The sequence below is a fragment of the Delphinus delphis genome, chromosome 18, assembly GCF_949987515.2.
Source record: "Delphinus delphis chromosome 18, mDelDel1.2, whole genome shotgun sequence".
In the NCBI taxonomy this organism is placed as follows: domain Eukaryota; kingdom Metazoa; phylum Chordata; class Mammalia; order Artiodactyla; family Delphinidae; genus Delphinus; species Delphinus delphis.
The window spans coordinates 49,427,226-49,448,870 of record NC_082700.1 but is presented as its reverse complement, the minus strand read 5'-3'; the positions used below and the strand labels follow the sequence as shown (position 1 = coordinate 49,448,870).

The 21,645-nt window shown below is 38.2% G+C and overlaps 1 long non-coding RNA gene across 1 annotated transcript in view; it reads right to left on the bottom strand.

Moving 5' to 3' along the window:
* Positions 1-21,645, bottom strand: part of LOC132413555 (uncharacterized) — a 74,864-nt gene that overhangs the window by 14,328 nt on the left and 38,891 nt on the right. Inside the window, exon 3 of the long non-coding RNA XR_009516760.1 lies at positions 9,114-9,310. This is a non-coding gene — a long non-coding RNA (uncharacterized lncRNA). The remainder of the gene's footprint in view (positions 1-9,113; positions 9,311-21,645) is intronic.

The window sequence follows — 21,645 nt, the reverse complement described above, 5'->3', positions numbered from 1 at the left end:
AAAAAAAAAAAAAAAAAGGCATAATGATGCGTGACTCCGTGTCCCTTTAGAAAACAAAGGGCAGTCACCGTCAGGGATTGATCCCCTGCCTCTCAGCCTGGAGGAACTATGTGGTTTATACCGCACAGAGGGCAGGCTGGTTGCTTATCTAGAGCCTCAGTCATTAGGAGAGGAGGTCTGGAGCAAAATGCTTTAGACCACTTCCTTCCATTCCTGTTACTACGACTGCCACCCAAATCTCCCTTACCTATTTTATGAAGTTCTGTATTAGCTGCCTTAGCAGTCTCCCTTCATTCACCCTCACATGTTTTCTACAGTTCCTCTGAAAGCGACCTTTTAAAAAAGCACCTCTGATTTTGTCAGTCCTCTGTTTGGGGAGGTAAAGTCCTTCCACAGCTCTTACAATAAAGACCACAGTCCTGGACCCGCAGTGCCCTGCATGTTTAACCCCGCCCACTTCCTGTCCATCATCGCGTCCCCTCTCCCCCAGGCTCTCCACACTAAGCTAAGCTAGAGTGAACTTCGTCATATTTTGTGACCCTGCTAAAGTCGCCTGCCTCATGTTCTCCACGTCCCGATGTATGATTGGCCCCCTGCTCTGACGCTGCCAAGCTGGCTGCGATCGTTTTATCCTCCAGGTCCAGCTCAATGTCACTTCCTCTGGAAGTCTTCCCTTTCTTTCCAGTCTGGGTTAGGTCTTCCAGATTAGCTAGGGATGTCCTCCCTGGTAACACTCAGCACATTTATATTTGTGGTTATAACGTTTTTTAACCTCCATTCCCAGCCTCCCTCCTTCTCCAGCTCATCAACAAATCCCCAGTACCAATTACATGCATAACCCTGAGTAGATGATTCATAAACATTTATTGAATTAAATAAATCTCTTTTCACTGTTTCAGCTCTACTGAGCAATTTTTAATAACTTTTCTCTTTTCCCCTAGACATTTGCATATTCTGGATCCTTTTCCTCCTGGCTTTTTTCCCCCTCTGCCCAAGCTCATTTGCTTACTTGGGACTCCATGAGAACCCAGTTTAAATGTCACTTTTTAAGAAGGTGTTGATCTGAAACAAATAGGCTGCCAGTATGTGTCCAGCAAAGATGGGTTTATTTGGGATTAGCAGCAAATTACAATTCGGTGTCTGCAACCAAGGCCAGCTGCCTGCAAGTCTTCATCTGGCAAGGGAAGGAGAAAGCTTTTATGGAGAGAAAAAAGGAACTTGGGAGGGCTACAGTAAACAAAGCGTCCATGGCTTTTCATTCCTTGAGTGTTTGCCAGGGAAATCTTTCTTCTTCCTGTTGGGCTCTGCCCTCATGGAAGGGAGTGAGAGCTCCCCCTTCTGGTCTCACAACTCTATTTAATTCAGGTTTCTGTTTCTTAATTTTTACAAAGTCTAGTCTTGGTTTTTGATTCGATATTTGAGAAAATAACTGAAACATTTATTATATTTTGAAAGTAATAACAGCGTGCCAATATGTCATTAACACTTACCTAAGATTGTAATATATGATAATGGTGATAATTACTTGAAACTAAAATATATTTGGAACATTAAACTTAGTGTTTTTCACAAAAGAGAACATTTTGAAATTAGGTTGATATGATGCACTTCCACACAGTAGGTTGACAACATTCAGAAAAGAGTGATCGGGGTTAAATTTTCTTTAAATAAATAAACTGCTCTTCATGAGACAATTTAGAGACCATGGCATTAGACGATTCCTGTGGGTCTTCCCAGCAGAGCTGTAGTACAAACAGGCCGATAATAAGACCTCACTAACTTTCGTGATTCCTTGAATACTATTACTGTTAATATCTTGGTAAATAAGGTTCACATGCATTTAAGGTTTTCAATTTCTTTGAATCACATTCTCCATTAACTGTATACTCTTCCTGGCAATACAAATGAGGTTACATTTTCACTGAATCAAGCTTTGTAAGTATTTTATATTTTGCAGCAGTTTGATTTTATTAATCAAGGATAATGTAAAACATTTAATGGAAGCATTTGGGAATCTTAAATGTGTGTAGTGTAGAGAAGATATATTTAGGAGATAGTGACAAAATTAATAGCAATAAGAACTAGTGTATTGTGAGCGGTAGAACGGGTGAGAAATCATTTGATATCTTTAAAATGAGCTTTTTTCCAGATTAATATCTTTTTTTTTCCAGTTATACATGCTCAGTGTAGACAATACAGAAAAAGCTAATGATATCACCATGCAGAGGTAATTGAATAGAACATTAAAATTTTGCTGTATTCTAATATATATAAGAGAGAAACCGTATATATATATATATATATATATATGGTTTCAGAATTATAATCATAAATGATTTGCACTGTTAAAACCTTCTTTTCTCATTTAGTATTATTAGTATATTAGTATTATTTAGTATATTTAAAATATCCTTCTGAAATACACACACAAAACGTACTTTTCCCTTAAAAGCAAACATGATTTTAATGCTACCATATATTCTAATTTTGACTAATTTATTAATTCTCTAATCATTGGATACTCAAGAAATTTCTCATATTCTAACATTATGAATAGCAGCTTGAAAAGATTTGTGCATATGCTTGAATATTTTATTAGCATGGCTTGCTAAACATGTAGTTACTCGATCACAATTTATATATATATATATATATATATATATATATATATATATATATATATATATACATATATATATCTTTAATGCTTTTGATATTATTGCCAAATTGCTTCCCTTTCCGGTATACAGTTTAATCATTTCTTTCTGAGAATACCATTTTTCAACCTAGGCTCACCAATGCTGGGTACTATTTCAAAACATTAAGTCGACTTTGAAAAGGTAAATCAAGGGAAAATAGTTTGAAAAGGCAAATCAAAGGACAAAATCTTTACCAGTGGTAAAGTTTCCATTGTATGTCCTTAGATGTCAGTAAAACAATCTTAAAGAGAAACAGAAATTTGCATGGAATGGTAATAAGAGCCTGGGGTAACCTGTCTGCAGATTAGCTAGGACTTTGTAACTTGACCTGGGGATGGTGTAAATTGCAATCTAAAATAGCTTTAAAATGCCCCAAAGAGAAAACAAAGCAAGGAAGCAAAGGTGGAAGGAAGGTAAGGAGGGAGGGAGGGAGGGAGGGAGGGAGGGTGGGAGGGAGTTTCCCCAAGTATTCCATCTAATTCTATTTGTCTGACCTCTAACTTCTATCTTGCATCATGCATGAGATTTGAGGAGTGGGGAGAGAGATGTGAGCAAAAAATGCTGTAAAAATCTTGGATTGAAAATAAAACAGCAAAACAAGGGAATGTATGCCACTTATACATATTTGAAAAAGTTAATTCTGAGGATTGTAACTACATCATTTCTTCACGTAGACAATTTTCTTTTAAAAACGTCCTCCAGGAAAATCACTCTGTGCTGAACCAAATAAGAGCTACACCTACTTACAGAAATATAGCTGTAACAGACACACACAGACACACACACACATTCACAGTTTGAATTCAACTTCTGTGGATTCAAATGTACTGAGAATGACAGCTATCACAAAAATCAAAACATACTTTTTGCACTCTACTTGCCCACTCTAAGAGTATGACTGCCTTGTCATTGGAATAAAGCAGAAAATATGGAATTTTGAGTTTGTATGTGCTTACAAAAGATAAAAACAAAAGAAGAACTTGTAACCACCCCCATTTACTCCTCTGCCTGTTTATTCAGAGAATCAATGCTTTTCCTCTTCAACCCAGTCATTGAGGATAAAACTGATAACTTTGCAATCAGTGTTCTGGTTATTCCAATAATGGCAAATGATGAAGCATTACCATTAGCAAATATTTTTACCTAAATAGAGGGTGACTAAATATAATCCCTTTAAGAGATTTTGGTAGGAAATAGGAAAACAAATGTTGACATTTCAGTATATATGTGGCCAAACAATGAGGAAGAATCAAGCAGTTACATGATGGAAAAGCCAAGGTGAGTGCTTATGTAGTCCCTGGCTACAGTTTCTACAGGCAGTACTGGAGGGCAACCAGTGTGCTTGACCTATGTCAAGATAGACCTGAGGACACAGCCAAGAGTGAGGGGCTGCTTTGGTGAGCTCAGGTGAGGAGAGTGGCATTTGGGAGTTGCCTCAAGGAACAGGTAAAGCTTTAACCTCAGTCCTACAACCTAAATTTCCCACACACCAAAATTTGTGCCTTTGAAAAGCACCATCTAATCTACTATAAACACTTAATATTTTCCTTGAGTTCCCCGAAGAACTTTTGAGAGGTCTTACAGTATGTAATAAAATGACAAGGTAATAAAGGAAAAAATACAATGGTGAGTGGGTGGGGTCGGTGAGAGGGGAATGTAAAAAGTTCTGCAAAATGAAACTCAGAAACAGTTGTCAAGCTTGTTCTCGAACATGATTTGTATTTGTATTGAGTCAGAGACATTATTCCCTCAGGGGAATGGTTAACAATTCATCAGTTCTTTTCTCAGTAATTGAAAGCCTCTCAATTATACTCTGGTAAAGTACAGAATCTGAGGAAAGGATTGCTGAATATGCACACTCAGATCAGTATTTAAAAAGTGAGCTATGTCTTCAAACCTATGGTAACAGGCACAGTTACAGCTGAGAGTTTTAAGGAACAAGTTCTGTGGTCCTTTGCTTATAGTTTGAAAAATGGCTTAGTTATAACGTTTTTACTTAAATTCTAAAGACAACAGACATCTTATGAGGTGTAAATATCCAACTCATTAGGACCCCTTGTATTTATACAGTACATTGTTGTACTGATATTACGGAAAATAGAATTGAGAAATAATTAAATTATTTGACTTAGAGTAACACAATAGCTGATTTTCTTGAGCATTTACTATTATAAAAATTAATAAGCAGAAAACTCAATTTAAATAGGTTTGGGAGGCCAGGAAGGGGAGATTTCATGCCTTCTGGCAATAGCAGAGGCCAACAGGAAGAAGAAAGGCTTCCTCTTCTTACCTGGCAGGAGCTCAGCCAATGAGAGACTGTCACAACTCAGCCAATGAGAAGCCACTGTACTTCAAACTCTCAATTCCTCCAAAGGATCCTTAGTTTAACATAGCTCTCCCAGCTTCCTTTTCTTCTATATGAAAGAGTCCTCTTCTTGTTACCAGAGACTTGCACATAGCTCACCATTGTTGCAGACCCTGAACTGCAATTTTCTGTTGATTCTAAATAAACCCAGTTTTTAACTTGGCTGTCTATTTGTTTTAGGTAAACACTATGTTCCACTCAACAGTGCTAAATACTTTAAAAACACTACCTCTATACTACTCAGAACAACCCTGTGAAATCAATAGTATTTTTATTCATATTATAGATTCAATAAGTGAGCATTAGTTCAATAACTAAGTTATGATAGCTCATAACTGGTAAATAGTCAACAATCCACTTGAATTAAGGTTTTATCATGAAACTTTTCTATGGCCATGGTTGTTTAATTTTAATTAAGCAAAATTTAGCTCAGGGATTGTGAAAGTTAGAGATAGTAGCTATTCATCTTTGCAGCTATTTTCTTGTTTGCAATTTTTGAGTGTTCTAAAATATACTTTTATTGTTGGCTTACTGCAAGAATTTGTAATGGCTTTCATACTGGGCCTTTGGAGAATTCAATAATTGAACATAAAGGGAGCTTTAGGTTTTTCTCTTTCCAAGAAAAGAAAAAAATTCTTGAAATGTTATTCCTCATCTGTCGAAGCATTTACCACATATCTCTCCTCTTGTTTTAACTGTATTTTTGAGGACTCAGCTAGAAAAAATGAACCTATGATAAAAGGCATTGAGTTATGGCATGTTTTCTTCCAATTGATGTCAACACATCTAACTTGATCAGTTTACAACTCTTAGTAAGTTGTCTTGTAAATGTCCATATTGAGGTTTGAAGTTAGAGTTCTATTATCATCTACTGTGTTCATCACGATCACAAGCATCTTGCAAAGTATGCCCCTTTTCGTAGAAGGCAAACAAATAGTTGTGGGACTAATTAATAAAAATGAATAAACTCTTACTGAATGACTTTGTGTGTATATCACGTAGCACATACCTAGCATAAAACTGTTGACCATTGTCATTATTATAATTAGCCAGTATAATAGCAACTCATATCTTAGAATGTTTTGTAATCTTATGGGGAAGATGGAATAAGTTCAGAAGCACAAATAGAGATTCAAACTCTTTTTAAATAATCGAGGTCATAAAATTTAATTTGCATGACCCGAAGTGTTTTGTGCACTTGGTCCCTTTTGCCTATTAAATTGTAAGACATTCCAAGATGTTTGCTTACGGTTTGTAGGATAAAATAATAATAATACCCTAAATGTGTAGGATTCATTTTACAAATTACAAAACCATTGTCATGAAATATAAAGCTCTGTTATGGTCCACTAGATTGGTCTTCAGCTTTTAAGAACAGTATTTCTCAGTGTGTGTGAAAAACATTGGCCACTTGCTTTAGAACAACTTGTGGCATTTTAAGAGGTACAGTTTTTGAGGAAAGCGTTCTTAAATTAAGCTTCCAGTTTTAAATGATTTAATCTTTAAAAAAATTTCTTCATAAGAAAATAGGTTCTCCTACTAGTTCTTTCTTATTTTATAGAAGATATTAGATATGTTTAGCCTCTCAAGTTGCAGTCCTCATTATCCAAATTGCTTCATTGTAAATACAGGTAAAACCATACTTATGGACCATGTTTAGGTTATGGTGTAAACTTTGGTGTTTAAAGTTTGGAAACAATTTTCTTAGAAAAGAGGTTCTGGCCACTTCCTTCAGAATAATCGAGGATGTTTTGAGACATGCAAATCCTGGGTCCCTTGCAAATCCAACTGCATTAGTATCTGTGAGGGTGGGGCTCAGTAATCTCTACTTTAGGAAAACAAATTAGTGATTTTTACCCACACTAAAATCAGAAGAAAAAGCTTATTTCTTTGCTCTTGAGCTCAGGCTGTGATTGTTTAGAGCCAGAGCATCTGCTGGGGAGCCACTACTTGCTAACATGACTCCTTCTCCAGTAAACGATTCTTTGCTAAGACAGTGTAGTCCTGGACAAGGTCAAAAAACTCTGAGGCTTTCCTAGGTGCCCTACCAGACCAATTCCCTTCCATCACATCCCTGGAGGGCAGGAATCTAGAATGGGCCATGCATAAGATGGGGCTACTCCAAAACAGAAGGCATAGAATTGATACTGTGAAAACAGACAGTTGCTTTATTTAATTACTGTCCTGGTGCCTGTCTGAATTATGAGGACTCAATGTTTCTAGAATGATTAGTAAATAGAAATTTCTAATTAATTAATTAACACAGGCTTAAACAGAAACTTTTTTGTGTTTCTATTTCTGCTAATAACAGAGAAACTGAAAATCTTGCCTGAATCAACCAGCATCATCAAACTGAATGCTAATGATTTTCAGTAGATGTATGGACAGGGTGACCATATATACTGGTTAGTCTAGGATGGCTCTGATCTAATCCTGATCTTCTGGTTGAATCAATAATAACTTCTTTCACTCTCAGTAGTGTCCTGGTTTTGATGACAAATGATGCAGTCATCTAGTCTAAAGATGCATCTCTATAGAAGGTTGAGTAGAGTGTGACATATCCATGAATTTGTGTGCATATTTATTTTTATTTTTTAATTAATTTTTTTCTTCCACTCTTATTGAGATATAATTTATATACAGCACTGTACATATTTAAGGTGTGCAGCATGATTTGACTTACATACATCATGAAATGATTATCACAATAAGTTTAGCGAACATCAATCATCTCATATCGATACAAAATTAAAGAAAAAGAAAAAATATTTCTCAGTATGATGAGAACTCAGGATTTACACTCTTAACTTTCACATATAACATACAGCAGTGTTAATTGTATCAGACATGTTGTACATTACATCCCTAGTACTTACTTATGTTATAAAGGGAAGTTCGTGCCCTTTGATCACCTTCATCCAATTCCCTCTCCCCCCACCCCCACCTCTAGAAACCACAGATCTGATCTCTCTGTGAGCTTGTGTGCTTGAAGTAAAATTGACCTGCAACACTATGATAGTTCCTGGTGTACAACATAGTCATTCAACATTTCTATACATTACAAAATGGTCGCCATGATGTCAGTTACCATCTGTCACCACGCAAAGATATTACAGTATTTTTGACTATGTTCCCCATGCTGTATATTTCATCCCCTTAACTCATTTATTTTGTAACTGAGAGTTTGTACCTCTTAATCTACCTCACTTATTTCACTCATCCATTTCACCCTCCACTGGAAATTACCTATTTGTTCCCTGTATCTATGACTCTGCTGTCGTTTTGTTATATTTATTCTTTTTTTTTTATATATTCCACATATAAATGAAATCATACAGTATTTGTATGTCCATGTCTACCAATGGACACTTTGGTTGATTCCATATCTTGGCTATTGTAAATAATGCTGCAATGATCATAGGGGTGTATATATCTCTTCAAATTAATGTTTTGTTTCCTTCAGAAAAATACCCAGAAGTGGAATTGCTAGATCGTAGGGCAGTTCTAATTTTAATTTTTTGAGGAATCTCCATACTGTTCTCCATAGTGGCTGCACCAATTTACATTCCCACCAACAGTGCATGAGGGTTCCCTTTTCTCCACACCCTCACCAACACTTATTTGTTGTCTTTTTGATACTAGCCATTCTGACAGATGTGAGATCATATCTCATTGTAGTTTTGATTTGCAGTTCCCTGATGATTCGTGATGTTGAGCATCTTTTCATGTGTCTGTCAGCCATCTGTATATCTTCTTTGGAAAAAATGTCTCTTGGGGACCTCTGTGTGTATATTTTCAAAAATCAAATGTATGATTTCTTTATTTCATGAAAGCTGAATTGTCAGGAAAATGTTTTCCAGGTAACTGAGGTTTCTGGTAATTTGAATTCTGATCTCTTGAAATTTCCTTATGTTATATTGGTCTTTTTGTTTTGAACTTTTTAAACATTCCAGTGAGTGTTTAAAGCATTCTGATTCTGGTGAATTAGAAGCACCTTATGACTTGTGTCCCCCAGGCACTGAGCTATAAAAGTAGGATCATTTACTTACCCATAATTGGGAACTAAAGTAGTTTGATTTTATTTAGAAGTCTTTTGGGGGCTTCCCTAGTGGTGCAGTGGTTGAGAGTCCACCTGCCGATGCAGGGGACACAGGTTCGTGTCCTGGTCTGGGAAGATCCCACATGCCGCGGAGCGGCTGGGCCCGTGAGCCATGGCCGCTGAGCCTGCGCGTCTGGAGCCTGTGCTCTGCAACGGAAGAGGCCACAGCAGTGAGAGGCCTGCGTACCGCAAAAAAAAAAGAAAAGAAAAGAAAAGAAAAAAGTCTTTTGGAAGGAGTTGAATTGAAAAGTAGATGGGCCTAAGCACTCTGAAAGTAGATGATAGAAGACAGCTTAACAACAAAGGACAGATGAAAAGGCAAAGCAAAATGACTGTGCTTCATACCAGGGAAGACATTTGGCACTTTCTATTTAAAAGGCTCTTTGTGACCATTAATTCGTTAATCCTAACAATCTCCTGGTAGAATACATCAGCATTATTATCACTTGCTGCAGATGCAAAACATGAAATACTGAAAGATTTAGGGGTTTAGTAAGAATTGAAAGTTAATGAAAGAATAAGAACTGAGTCTCTCTTGGGCAATTCTATTCAGAGTCCACCAGGCCAGAGTCTCTGTAGTGTAGTCAACATACTGCTCTCTGATTACAGAACAGCACCCTGAGGAATGCCCAACTCTGATAAGAAAAGATCATCTCAAAACTACTTTGAACGCTGAATGGAATATGCGAATTGATGAAGGCATACGGAGGTGCTATTTTTGTCTCAGACCTCCATGGAGAGAAAGACATGGTTTAGTTTTCTCTGAAAGGAGACATGCACTAAGGAAAATTAGCAATTGGCCTTTGTAAGGGACTTTACACTGTATCACCTTACAACAAAGAGTAATAGAGAGGGACCAAGGGATTTGTGTTTTGAACTGCAAATTTCCAAAATATGCTTTGAAACAAACTACTGGGATCATCATCAGAAGAAAAAAATCACTGCAGTTTTCTTAAAATGAGATAAAAATATGAGAAGGAACTGGTTAACTTGAAGAAAAGTCAGAATTAGTTAAACATTTGTTCTTCTACCTCATACTAACCAGTCAATTTTCAGTCAATTCAGTGAAGAAGCACAATGATAAAATGCTGTTAAATGGTTTGTAGAGAAAGAATAGATGACAGATTCTTTCTGAAATTTTCAAATAGACTGTAGTATTGAGAAGTTCTCCTCTGGCAGTCAAAAAGTTTTCCTACTTATATTATCTTGGGATAGGGGGCTCCTTAGAAGAAAAGATAGACTCCTAACATATACTTACCTCAAAAGAAATTCCAGATGTATTATACATTTAAATGAAAAAAGAAAAGTACTGAAAGAAAATACATATGATTAAATAATTTGGGGATGGAAAACATTTATTTAAGCTTGTCACATAGGTAGATACATATGGGAAAATTAATATATTTTCTATGTAAACATTGAAAACACAGTAAATAAAGTTAAGACAAAGAATAACTTGGATATGTGATGGGATGGAGGAGGTAGCTAAAGCTATGGTGGCAATCATTTTGCAATATATAAATATATCAAGTTCCTTATACACTTTAAACCTACACAATGTTAATTATATCTCAGTAAAGCTGAGGAAAAAGTAAAAAATGAAATAATTTAAAAGAAAAAAATAACTTGGAGAAGCATTTCCAGTGTATCATGAATATCATTAATGGATTGATGTCATTAATATACAAAGAGCTCCTAAAAATCAATAAGATAGATGAATATCCAATAGAAGGATTGATAAATGAAATAAATAACAAAAGAGGAAATATAATTGGCTGGTAAAATTTTTATAGTGCCTAACCTCATTAGTAATCAAAGGAAATTTTATTAAAATAAACAATAATTAGATTGACAAAGAAGAAAAATAGTACTACTGCTTAGTGTTAACATGCATTTAAATAAAAGGTATATCCTAAAAATTGAATTGGTAATTAGTAACAGGTATCTAGGGAGTAATATAACAATGTGTATTGAAAGCTCTAAGAATATGTATGCTTTTGGGCACAGATATGCTATTGAAATAATATATCTTGAGGGAAAAATTATCAAACACAAATCTAAGTATAAAGGTGTTTAACAAAACAATGTTCATAACATCCCAGATAATGGAAACAAAAGTAATTGATTGACTAAGTTATACATTGTATAATACTATATATAGCCGTTAAGAAAAGAAGAAGAAAAAGGATAAGTTGGAAGAGATACAGGAAGAGGAGGAGGGGGAGGAGGAGAGAGCAACAGTACACAACCCTATAAAAACATTAGATTCGGGCTTCCCTGGTGGTGCAGTGGTTGAGAGTCCGCCTGTTTATGCAGGGGACACGGGTTCGTGCCCCGGTCCAGGAAGATCCCACCTGCCGCGGAGCGGCTGGGCCCGTAAGCCATGGCCACTGAGCCTGCGCGTCCAGAGCCTGTGCTCCGCAATGGGAGAGGCCACAACAGTGAGAGGCCCGTGTACCGCAAAAAAAAAAAAATTGTGTAAATAGAAACTCAAGGAAGTCACAGTAGGGCAGCACAGCTAGAAAGGCAGAAAATGGTGCTCGTGGAGACAGCTGTACACAGCTCCAGAATTCTGTCGTTAAGTGGTTGCTGTCTTTTTCTTTTCATTTAACTTCTGCAATCAACCATTCAAATACTATTGCTAGCAGCCAACTACATATTTGAAGCTTAATAATCTTTCAGAATCTCCAGAACTATGTCAGTATTAAGGATCACAGTTAGTGATTACCTTATGGGGTACAGAGTTAAGTCAGTAAAATCTCCACCTTTTCAAAGATCAGATTTCTGGAATTCTGTAATGTTTCGATTTGTAAACAACAAAACACGTTTTGAAGTTTAAAAAGCAGATCCCAAACACTTAGGAAAAAATGAAAATGTATGAGGCAAGGAGTAGTGGAAATAACCAACATGAATGACATGTGACATGTTATTTAGTAATGGACTAGAGTGCAGTGGCATTCTCCAGCTCCTTTGGTCAAATCACGTGTGTGTGTGTGTGTGTGTGTGTGTGTGTGTGTGTCTGGTTGAGAACTCGTCACAATCAGGTCACAGTTTTAATCTCTAAAGCTGAATGATTAACATAAGCATTATGGATTACTTTTTGGATACAATTAAATAAGAAAAGGGTTTATCATGCTTTTCTTCTTTGTGGTCATTGACATTAAAGTTTGTGTTTTTGTCTATTTATTCCTAAAAATTCTTAGTAAAGCTTTCCCATTCCCATAACTCTGAAACCTTGCCTCATCATACATTTTTTAACAACGTTCACTTGATGACCCTTCCTTCCTTTAACCATACATACGATCAGACATTTAATTGTTTAACATGCCGTAACTGATGCCTTCTTGTTCTGTTTCAGGGATCATTTCTCTCATCATTCATTAGGCCTAGAAGTCTAATACTAGAGGGAACACATTTTCCCTCCTCCTGGTTTCCTAGAGAAGAGATTTTGATGCCCTTTTTGCCTCTCTCTGTCCCTTTATCAGTCTGTTTCTGCCTGAGTTACCCAGAGCAATGTTTCTTTTTGGAACCATTTTGACAAGTTTGTTCTCTTCCATCCGTATTCCTCTAGGAAGCAAGATGCCTGCAGTGCACGTTAGTTTTGCTGCTACTTATGGGGGAAATGGTTCTTCTCCAGGGAAGCTTCCACAATCTTATGTTGCCTTGACTAGGTGGTTAAATCTAAAGAATTCTGGAGCTCAGGGGCCCTGAAGCCATGTCTTCTGATCTCGCCTCTATTAGTAAAACAAAATAAAGAGAAAGTTTGCTTCATAACCTGAGCAGGGAAGGGAGATGCTATCAATTTTGGCCATCACAGACCCTAATACCCAGCATAAATCTCAGTTTAATTTCTCTCTTTTTTTTTTAAATTTATTTTTACCTGCGTTGGTTCTTCGTTGCGGTGCTCAGGCTTCTCCTTGCGGTGGCTTCTCTTGTTGCGGAGCACGGGCTCTAGAGAGCAGGCCCAGTAGTTGTGGCTTGCGTGCTCTAGAGCGCAGGCTCAGTAGTTGTGGTGCACGGGCTTAGTTGCTCCACGGCATGTGGGATCTTCACAGACCAGGGATCAAAAGAGTGTCCCCTGCATTGGCAGGCAGATTCTTATCCACTGTGCCACCGGGGAAGTCCCACAGTTTAATTTTTATTCCTCTGGACCTCTATGGACTTTATATCATTTGTAAATCCTTCTCTATCTTTCTCTTCCCACACTAGGCTTATGGTTTCTCTTGCTTCCCCTTGCCATTATATGGCGATGCATGTGTGGCTAGCTATATGATACCATGTGGATGTACACATCTAACCTTCTTTGTCTAGTTCCCTCTGGATACTGCTTTCTTGATTATTTATTTGGCTTCTTTGCTTTGTTTCTTCTTCTTTCAGTGGCAGCTCCAGACTGTTTTTCATCAACCTTGCCAAACTATGAAACCTCTTTCCTCTACTTAGCTGTGAATTCCTGTGTAAAACCAGTGGTTGATATCTAATACAAACAAAAGAAGTGTTAGTAAATAAGGGACAAGAAAGAAAACAACATCAAAAATTAAGTAGGATGATAAAGATATAATTTTAAATCACTAATAAAAATATGTATTAGTCAATAAATGGATTAGGCCACCTGAATAGACATCTGAAAAAAAATTGTATTTCTACATCACACTTTACACAAAATAAATGAAGGTAGGTTATATAATTAAAATAATAAATTAAATAATATACAGAATAATAATAAAACATCAACTTTCTTAAATGAAATGAGAGATTTAAAGTCCTGAACTTAAAAAAAAAATAAAATCCCTAAGTATGACACAAAGTTCAGAAACTGTAATGGAAAAGATTTTCTAAATTTAATTGGAATAAAATAATTTTAAAATTATACAGAGCAAAAAGCTCAACTGATAGCAATTTGGCAATATTTTCAAAATGACAGATGCATGCACCCTTTTTTATACCAGCAATTCCAGCCCTAAGATTCTTTCCACAGCTATATTCTAGTATATGTAAGAAATGACACATTTTAAAAATGTGTCATTTATTTAAATGTGTCATTAAATATGAACATTCATTTTAGCAGTGTTTATACATACAGTTGACCATTGAACATGGGTTTGAACTGCAAGTGTCCACATATATGTGGATTTTTTTCAATAAAAGCATACTATGGTACTGTATAATCCAAGGTTGGTTGAATCCACAAATGCAGAACCACAGATATGGAAGAACCGTGGATATGGAGAGCTGACTGTAAAGTTATACTCAGATTTCAACTGTGCAAGGGGTCAGTGCCCCTATCCCATGTTATACAAGGCTCAACAGTACAAAATACTGGAGATTATAACTTAACTTCAGTAGAGGATTGATTCAATTTTGGTAAACAATTGGACATAAGTATAGCAGTTCACAAAGAATGAGGCAACTTAGTGTTTACTAACAGACTGATTGACATAAACTGATTTACAATATAAGTTGTGAATAACTTGTCAAAAGGGAATAGTTAACTGTAAAACAGGAGACATAGTGGACTACCTCTTAAGTTAAGAAGAAAGATGAAGATGGAAAGAAAGAAGAAGATATACAGTTCTGTAAGAATAAACAAGAAATCAGTAACGCGGGGCTCATCCTGTGAGAGAAATTAGTAAACTGGGGAACTAGAAAGAGAATGGTATTTTTTACTCATATCATATCTGGAACTTTTAATTTTGCTTCTTGTATGCATATTACCTGTCAAAAGAAATATTTTAAAAGGGTGAACTTGTATCTATAAACTCCCTCTGAAAATTTTATATGATTTAATCTTGCTTATACTCACCTTCTCCATTTCCTACCTCTTCCCAGGACTTGTTGAACATACCTGGAGTTTTAGCTCTAGAATATTATTAACTTTAAGTCAAAAACACTTAGAACAATATGCCTCCTACTAACAAAGGCTTCATATTTAAATGTTGTAAAATGCCAGGGCTGTAACTAAGAAGTGTGTATCAGTGTAGCGTATTACTGCAGGTTTTACCCCTGACTGCAGTTGCCTCTAAGTATGAGAGCAGCCCTGCTTGAACATAAGTAACAGGGGGAGCATATGATCTAGAAAAATTCCAGATAGAGGTTTAGGGAGATAAAGTTTAAGGAGACAGAGTTTAAGGGAAGCCTCAGTAAACTTGCTAGAATATTAATCATTACTTCTCAGTGTACAAAGGCAGGACTTGAGTGAAAGCTACAGGGTAACTACACCAAATCCTGTCAGTCTATATGAGCTCATGTTACTCTAACCCCTTCCTGTCTGTGTTTCTTCCAAAAGACTCTTGGTTTCCTGTTTTCCTCCCTGTTTCAAAAGGTACAGGTATCCCTCACTTTTAAAAGCTCATTTTACTCCAGTTCACTATTACCAAAGACCTACATTAGTACCTGTTGTCCTTAACTGAAAGAAATCCAGAGGATTTTCACTTTTCCGAAAAAAGGTGAAAAGCAAAAGTAGTGTTCAGCATTGGCTTTGCAGCTACACTCAGCATCTCAGTATCAAGCCACCATAGCTTTGCACTGTGTCTGTCAGCATCTGTGCTTTATCTCCATTTATTTTGTGCATCCTTTTGCAAGATGTGTCCTAAGATATTTGCTTCATCTCTTTATACCATTGAGGCTTATGAAAGGTTTCATAGGAACATTCTACTTTCTGATAGAAGGGGAGTCTGTACCTCCACACTGCAGTCTGTATCACTTGCTGTGGTAGATTACAAAAAAGAACACATTACTTTTTAAGGTTCCCCCATCAAGGGCTGGGGTCTACTTCCACATCCTTTACATCAGAACTGCCCTGTACTTTCTTTGACTGATAGCATTGGCTGGCAGTGATGTTATGCAAATTTGTAGCCTGCATTTTAAGAGACCTTCCTCTCCTGCTACTAATCATACCCTGGAAACTAACTACATAACCAAGTTCAAGCTAGCCTTCTGGATGACAAAAGAGATGTGGCCCATGAACCTTTGCTGTCCCAGCAGATAATTGGTGAAAGCTCAGAAGAGCCATCTAGTTGATCAGCAGCTGAACCTGGACACATGATAGGTTTAGTCAAACCAGTAGAATCATTCAGGTGCACCTGGCCCAAATTCAAGACCCACAGACTCATGATCTAATTCAATGGCTGTTGTTTTAAAACACTGAGTTTTAGGGTGGTTTCTTATATGGCAATAGCTCCATTATTCTCCTGGAATAGCCCCTTCACTGGTTTCTCACCTCCAGTGTCAGTAACTAATATCACCCTGATGAAAAAATCTTTCTCAATACTTTCCAGAGACACATATATCTTAAATCTGAAACTTTAGCTTTGACATGAGTAATTTCTTTTTTAAAAAGTTCTTCCTTACACTGTAACTCCTGGACTCTAGGCACAAGTTTGTGCTACCAGATTTTTTGCTCCCTTCTGCCTTGTCATTTCCTTTCTACCAACACATGTTCTTTATTGCCAAGACTCCCCTGCTGAAGAGAATCTCTTGTCTAATCACCCCACTCATCATTGCTTCTCTCTGTTAGTACCCCAGGAGGCAGATTCCTAAACTACCTTGGAGTTGCTTACATGTCATGATGTAAGTTTTCTAGACCAGAGTTTCTTACATTGGGGTCTGGGAACGGTACTGACCTTTGAGACATTAATAATTTTTCAGAAATAAGAAGTTGTTTTGATTAAATACATCTGAGACACATTGGAGTAAACAATAACAAACTGTTTTCGTTTTTCTTTTTCCATCTTAAATCCTTTTCTTTATAACAATATATGACTTGTTAACAACCAAGGAGATATAGCTGGTCCCAAATTAACCATGGGACTGATGACATTTTACTGAACAGATTTTAGAAACTATTACCTGAATATCACCTTAGGCTTAAATACATTAAAAAACAGCTGTTGGCTTCCCTGGTGGCGCAGTGATTGGGGGTCCGCCTGCCGATGCAGGGGACACGGGTTCGTGCCCCGGTCTGGGAGGATCCCACATGCCGCGGAGGGGCTGGGCCCGTGAGCCATGGCCGCTGAGCCTGCGCATCCGGAGCCTGTGCTCCGCAATGGGAGAGGCCACAACAGTTAGAGGCCCGCGTACCACAAAAAAAAAAAAAAAAACCAGCTGTTAAACAAAACCTTTAGTCCTTTAATGCCTGTGTGAGAAAAACAAGAAAGAGAACTCATTAGTGATATGGAAATTAAAGAAGCTTTTTTATTTTCCTTAAAATTCAGTATCATGAATTTCTAGACTTTGAGAATTTTTTGGATGTTAGGTGATTCATATTTTATACTTATGTGTATTTTTGTAATATTTGCCTTTGTGGCTGAAATAGATATCTTAAATATGAGTTCATCTCTGATTGTCATCTGAATAACTCCCATATTTATTAGAGTAAATGTATACACATAACCATAGTTTTGTAAAACACCAGTTTTATGTGTGACAGACTGAAGTAAAGCTCTGCAATTATGTGCCCCAGCGCTGTCTTTGACCCAAATTGATCATAGATTCACCAGCATACTGACCCCCTCAGACTGTATGGAGGGCCCAACAGCCAGGGTTCCAGGCCATATGCTCCTGTCCCTGCCAGCACTTTGCCTATTTATACAATATGCTGTATAAATAGTGTCATCTTCTCCATGGGCTATCAGAAAAAAACTTTTTGGAAGCACTAATTCTCAAACTTTAATGTGGATAAGACTCACCTGGGAAACTTGTTAAAACAGACTCTGATGGTCTATTCCTAGAATTTCCGATTCAGTCAGTGTGCAGTGAGACGGGAGATATATATATATATATATTACAAAGAAGCACCTCCTATATTTTTGAGGCACCTAGTGAAAGGACCTCTTTTGAAAAATCACTGTTGATCAGTAGTCAGTATCTGTTACCAGGATAAGAGGAAATATTTTCTTTCTTAGCAACTTCTTTACTCTCATCCTATAAATGTGAGAGCATCCCAGGAGTTCCCTTTGAAATTCTCTCTTATTCCCCAGGTGATTTATTCTAATATCATAGTTTTAAACACCACCTACATGCTGGTGGCTTCAGAGTTTCTATCTTCAGTCTGGACTCCTCCAGTGAACTCTGAACTTGGTGATTTTCTTTACTACTTGGCATCACCATTTGAATTTATAACAAGTAGCTTAAGTTTGACAGGTCCAAAGCTGGATTCTTTTATCTGCAAATCTTCTCCTCCCCCAGGGGTTCCCATCTTAAATGAATGGCATCTCTAGTCTATAGTCTCAGTTGTTCTGGCCAAAAGGTTTAGTGTCATTCTGGACATCATTCTTCTTTCTTCCCACCCACCTCCAAACCATTAGGATATCCCCATAGCCCTACCTTCAAAATATGTCCAGAGTTGTAAATGTCCCATCTTCCCCCATTGCTACCCTCTAATCTAATCCACCATGCTTTCTCACCCAGACTATTGCAATCGCCTCCTAGAGATTCCTCCTCCTTCCATTTCTGTCCCACTTACACTCTACTCTCTACATAGCATCCAATGTGGGTCACGTAGACTGAATGTTTGTTATCACCCCACATTCATATGTTGAAACTTAATCCATTCATGAATGGATTAATGTCATCGTTAGAAGAGAGATCCCAGAGAGCTCCCTTCCCTTTTTCACCATGTGAGGACACAGTAAAGCAGACCCTTCCCACCAGACACTGAATCTGTTGGCACCTTTACCTTGGATTTGCCAGTCTCCACAACTGTGAGAAAAAAATTTCTGTTTTGTTTATAAGCCACCCAGTCTATGGTATTTTTATTATAGCGGCCATAATAGACTAAGACATGAGGCTTTTAAAATGTAAGTCACAGACATACAAAACAGACTTGTGGTTACCAAGGGGGAAAAGGCAGGGAGGAGGATAAATCAGGAGTTTGGGATAGACATATACACATTGCTATGTGCAAAGTGGATAACCAGCAAGGACCTACTGTATGGCACAGGGAACTATACTCAATATTTTGGTGATAACCTATAAGGGAAAAGAATCTGAAAAACAATATATATATATATATATATGAATCACTTTGCTGTACACCTGAAACTAACACAATACTGTAAATCAACTATACTTCAATTAAAAAAATAATTCTTACCACTCAATAATAAAAAGAGAGGGGTGCTTCAAGATGGCGGAGGAGTAAGATATGGAGATCACCTTCCTCCCCACAAACACATCAAAAATACATCTACATGTGAAACAACTCCTGCAGAACACGTACTGAATGCTGGCAGAAGACCTCAGACTTCCTAAAAGGCAAGAAACTCTCCACATACTTGGGCAGGGCAAAAGAAAAAAGAAAAAACAGAGACAAAAGAATAAGGATGGGACCTGCAACAGTGGGAGGGAGCTGTGAAGGAGGAAAAGTTTCCAAACACTAGAAGCCCCTTCGCTGGCGGAGATGGGGAGTGGCAAGAGGGAAGCTTCGGAGCCACGGAGGAGAGCACAGCCACCAGGGTGCGGTGGGCAAAGCGGAGAGATTCCCGCACAGATGATCAGGGCCGACCTGCACTCACCAGCCCAAGAGGCTTGTCTGCTCACCCGCCGGGGCGGGCGGGGTCTGGGAGCTGAGGCTGGGGCTTCGGAGGTCAGATCCCAGGGAGAGGACTGGGGTTGGTGGCGTGAACACAGCCTGCAGGGGGCTAGTGCACCACGGCTAGCCGGGAGGGAGTCCGGGAAAATGTCGGCACCTGCCTGAGAGGCAAGAGACCATTTTTTCGGGGTGCGCGAGAAGAGGGGATTCAAAGCACCACCTAAATGAGCTTCAGGAACGGGCGTGAGACGCGGCATGAAACACTAATGCTTCTGCTGCAGCCACCAAGAAGCCTGTGTGCGAGCACAGGTCACTCTCCACACCTCCCCTCCCAGGAGCCTGTGCAGCCCGCCACTGCCAGGGTCCCATGATCCAGGGACAACTTCCCCGGGAGAAAACACAGCGCGCCTCAGGCTGTTGCAACGTCACTCTGGCCTCTGCGGCTACAGACTCGCCCCGCATTCTGTACCCCTCCCTCCCCACAGCCTCAGTGACGGAGGTCCCTAATCAGCTGCTCCTTTAACCCCCTCCTGTCTGGGCGAAGAACAGATGCCCTCAGGTGACATACATGCAGAGGTGGGTCCAAATCCAAAGCTGAACCCCAGGAGCTATTCGAACAAAGAAGAGAAAAGGAAATCTCTCCCAGCAGCCGCAGGAGCAGTGAATTAAATACCCACAGTCAACTTGACATACTCTGCATCTGTGGAATACTTGAATAGACAATGAATCATCCCAAAATTGAGGCAGTGGACTTTGGGAGAAAATGTAGACTTGGGGTTTGCTACATGCGACTGACTTGTTTCTGATTTTTATATTTATTTTAGTATAGTTTTTAGTGCTTGATATCATCGCTGGATTTTTTTATTGGTTTGGTTGCACTCTTTTTTTTAATTACTTAAAAAAATTTTATTTTAATAATTTTATTTTATTTAGTTATTTATTTTTTCCTTCATTTTTTTCTCCGTCTTCTGAGCCACGTGGTTGACAGGGTCTTCGTGCTCCAGCCTGGTGTCAGGCCTGAGCCTCTGAGGTGGGAGAGCCAAGTCCAGGACAATGGACCACCAGAGACCTCCCAGCCCCATGTAATATCAATCGGCAAGAACTCTCCCAGAGATCTCCATCTCAACGCTAAGGTCCAGCTCCACTCAACGGCTAGGAAGCTACAGTGCTGGACGCCCCATGCCAAACAACTAGCAAGACAGGAACACAACACCACCCACTAGCAGGGAGGCTGCCTAAAATCATACTAAGTTCACAGACACCCCAAAACACACTACCAGATGCAGCCCTACCCCCCAGAAAGACAAGATCCAGCTCCACCCACCAGGACACAGACACCAGTCCTCTCTACCAGGAAGCCTACACAAGCCCCTGAAAAAACATTACACACTGGGGGCAGACACTAAAAACAACGGGAAATGTGAACCTGCAGCCTGAAAAAAGGAGACCCCAAACACAGTAAGTTAAAAAAAATGAGAAGACAGAGAAATATGAAGCAGATGAAAGAGCAAGGCAAAACCCCACCAGACCAAACAAATGAAGAAGAAACAGACAGCCTACCTGAAAAAGAATTCAGAGTAATGATAGCAAAGATGATCCAAAATCTTGGAAATAGAATGGAGAAAATACAAGAAACGTTTAACAAGGACCTAGAAGAACTAAAGAGTGAACAAACAATGATGAACAACACAATAAATGAAATTAAAATTTTTCTAGAAGGAATCAATAGCAGAATAAATGAGGCAGAATAACGGATAAGTGACCTGGAAGACAAAATAGTGGAAATAACTACCACATTAAAAGGATCATACACCATGATCAAGTGGGCTTTATGCCAGGAATGCAAGAATTCTTCAATATACACAAATCAATCAATGTGAGACACTTGATTAACAAACTGAAGGATAAAACCATATGATCATTTCAATAGATGCACAGAAAGCTTTTGACAAAA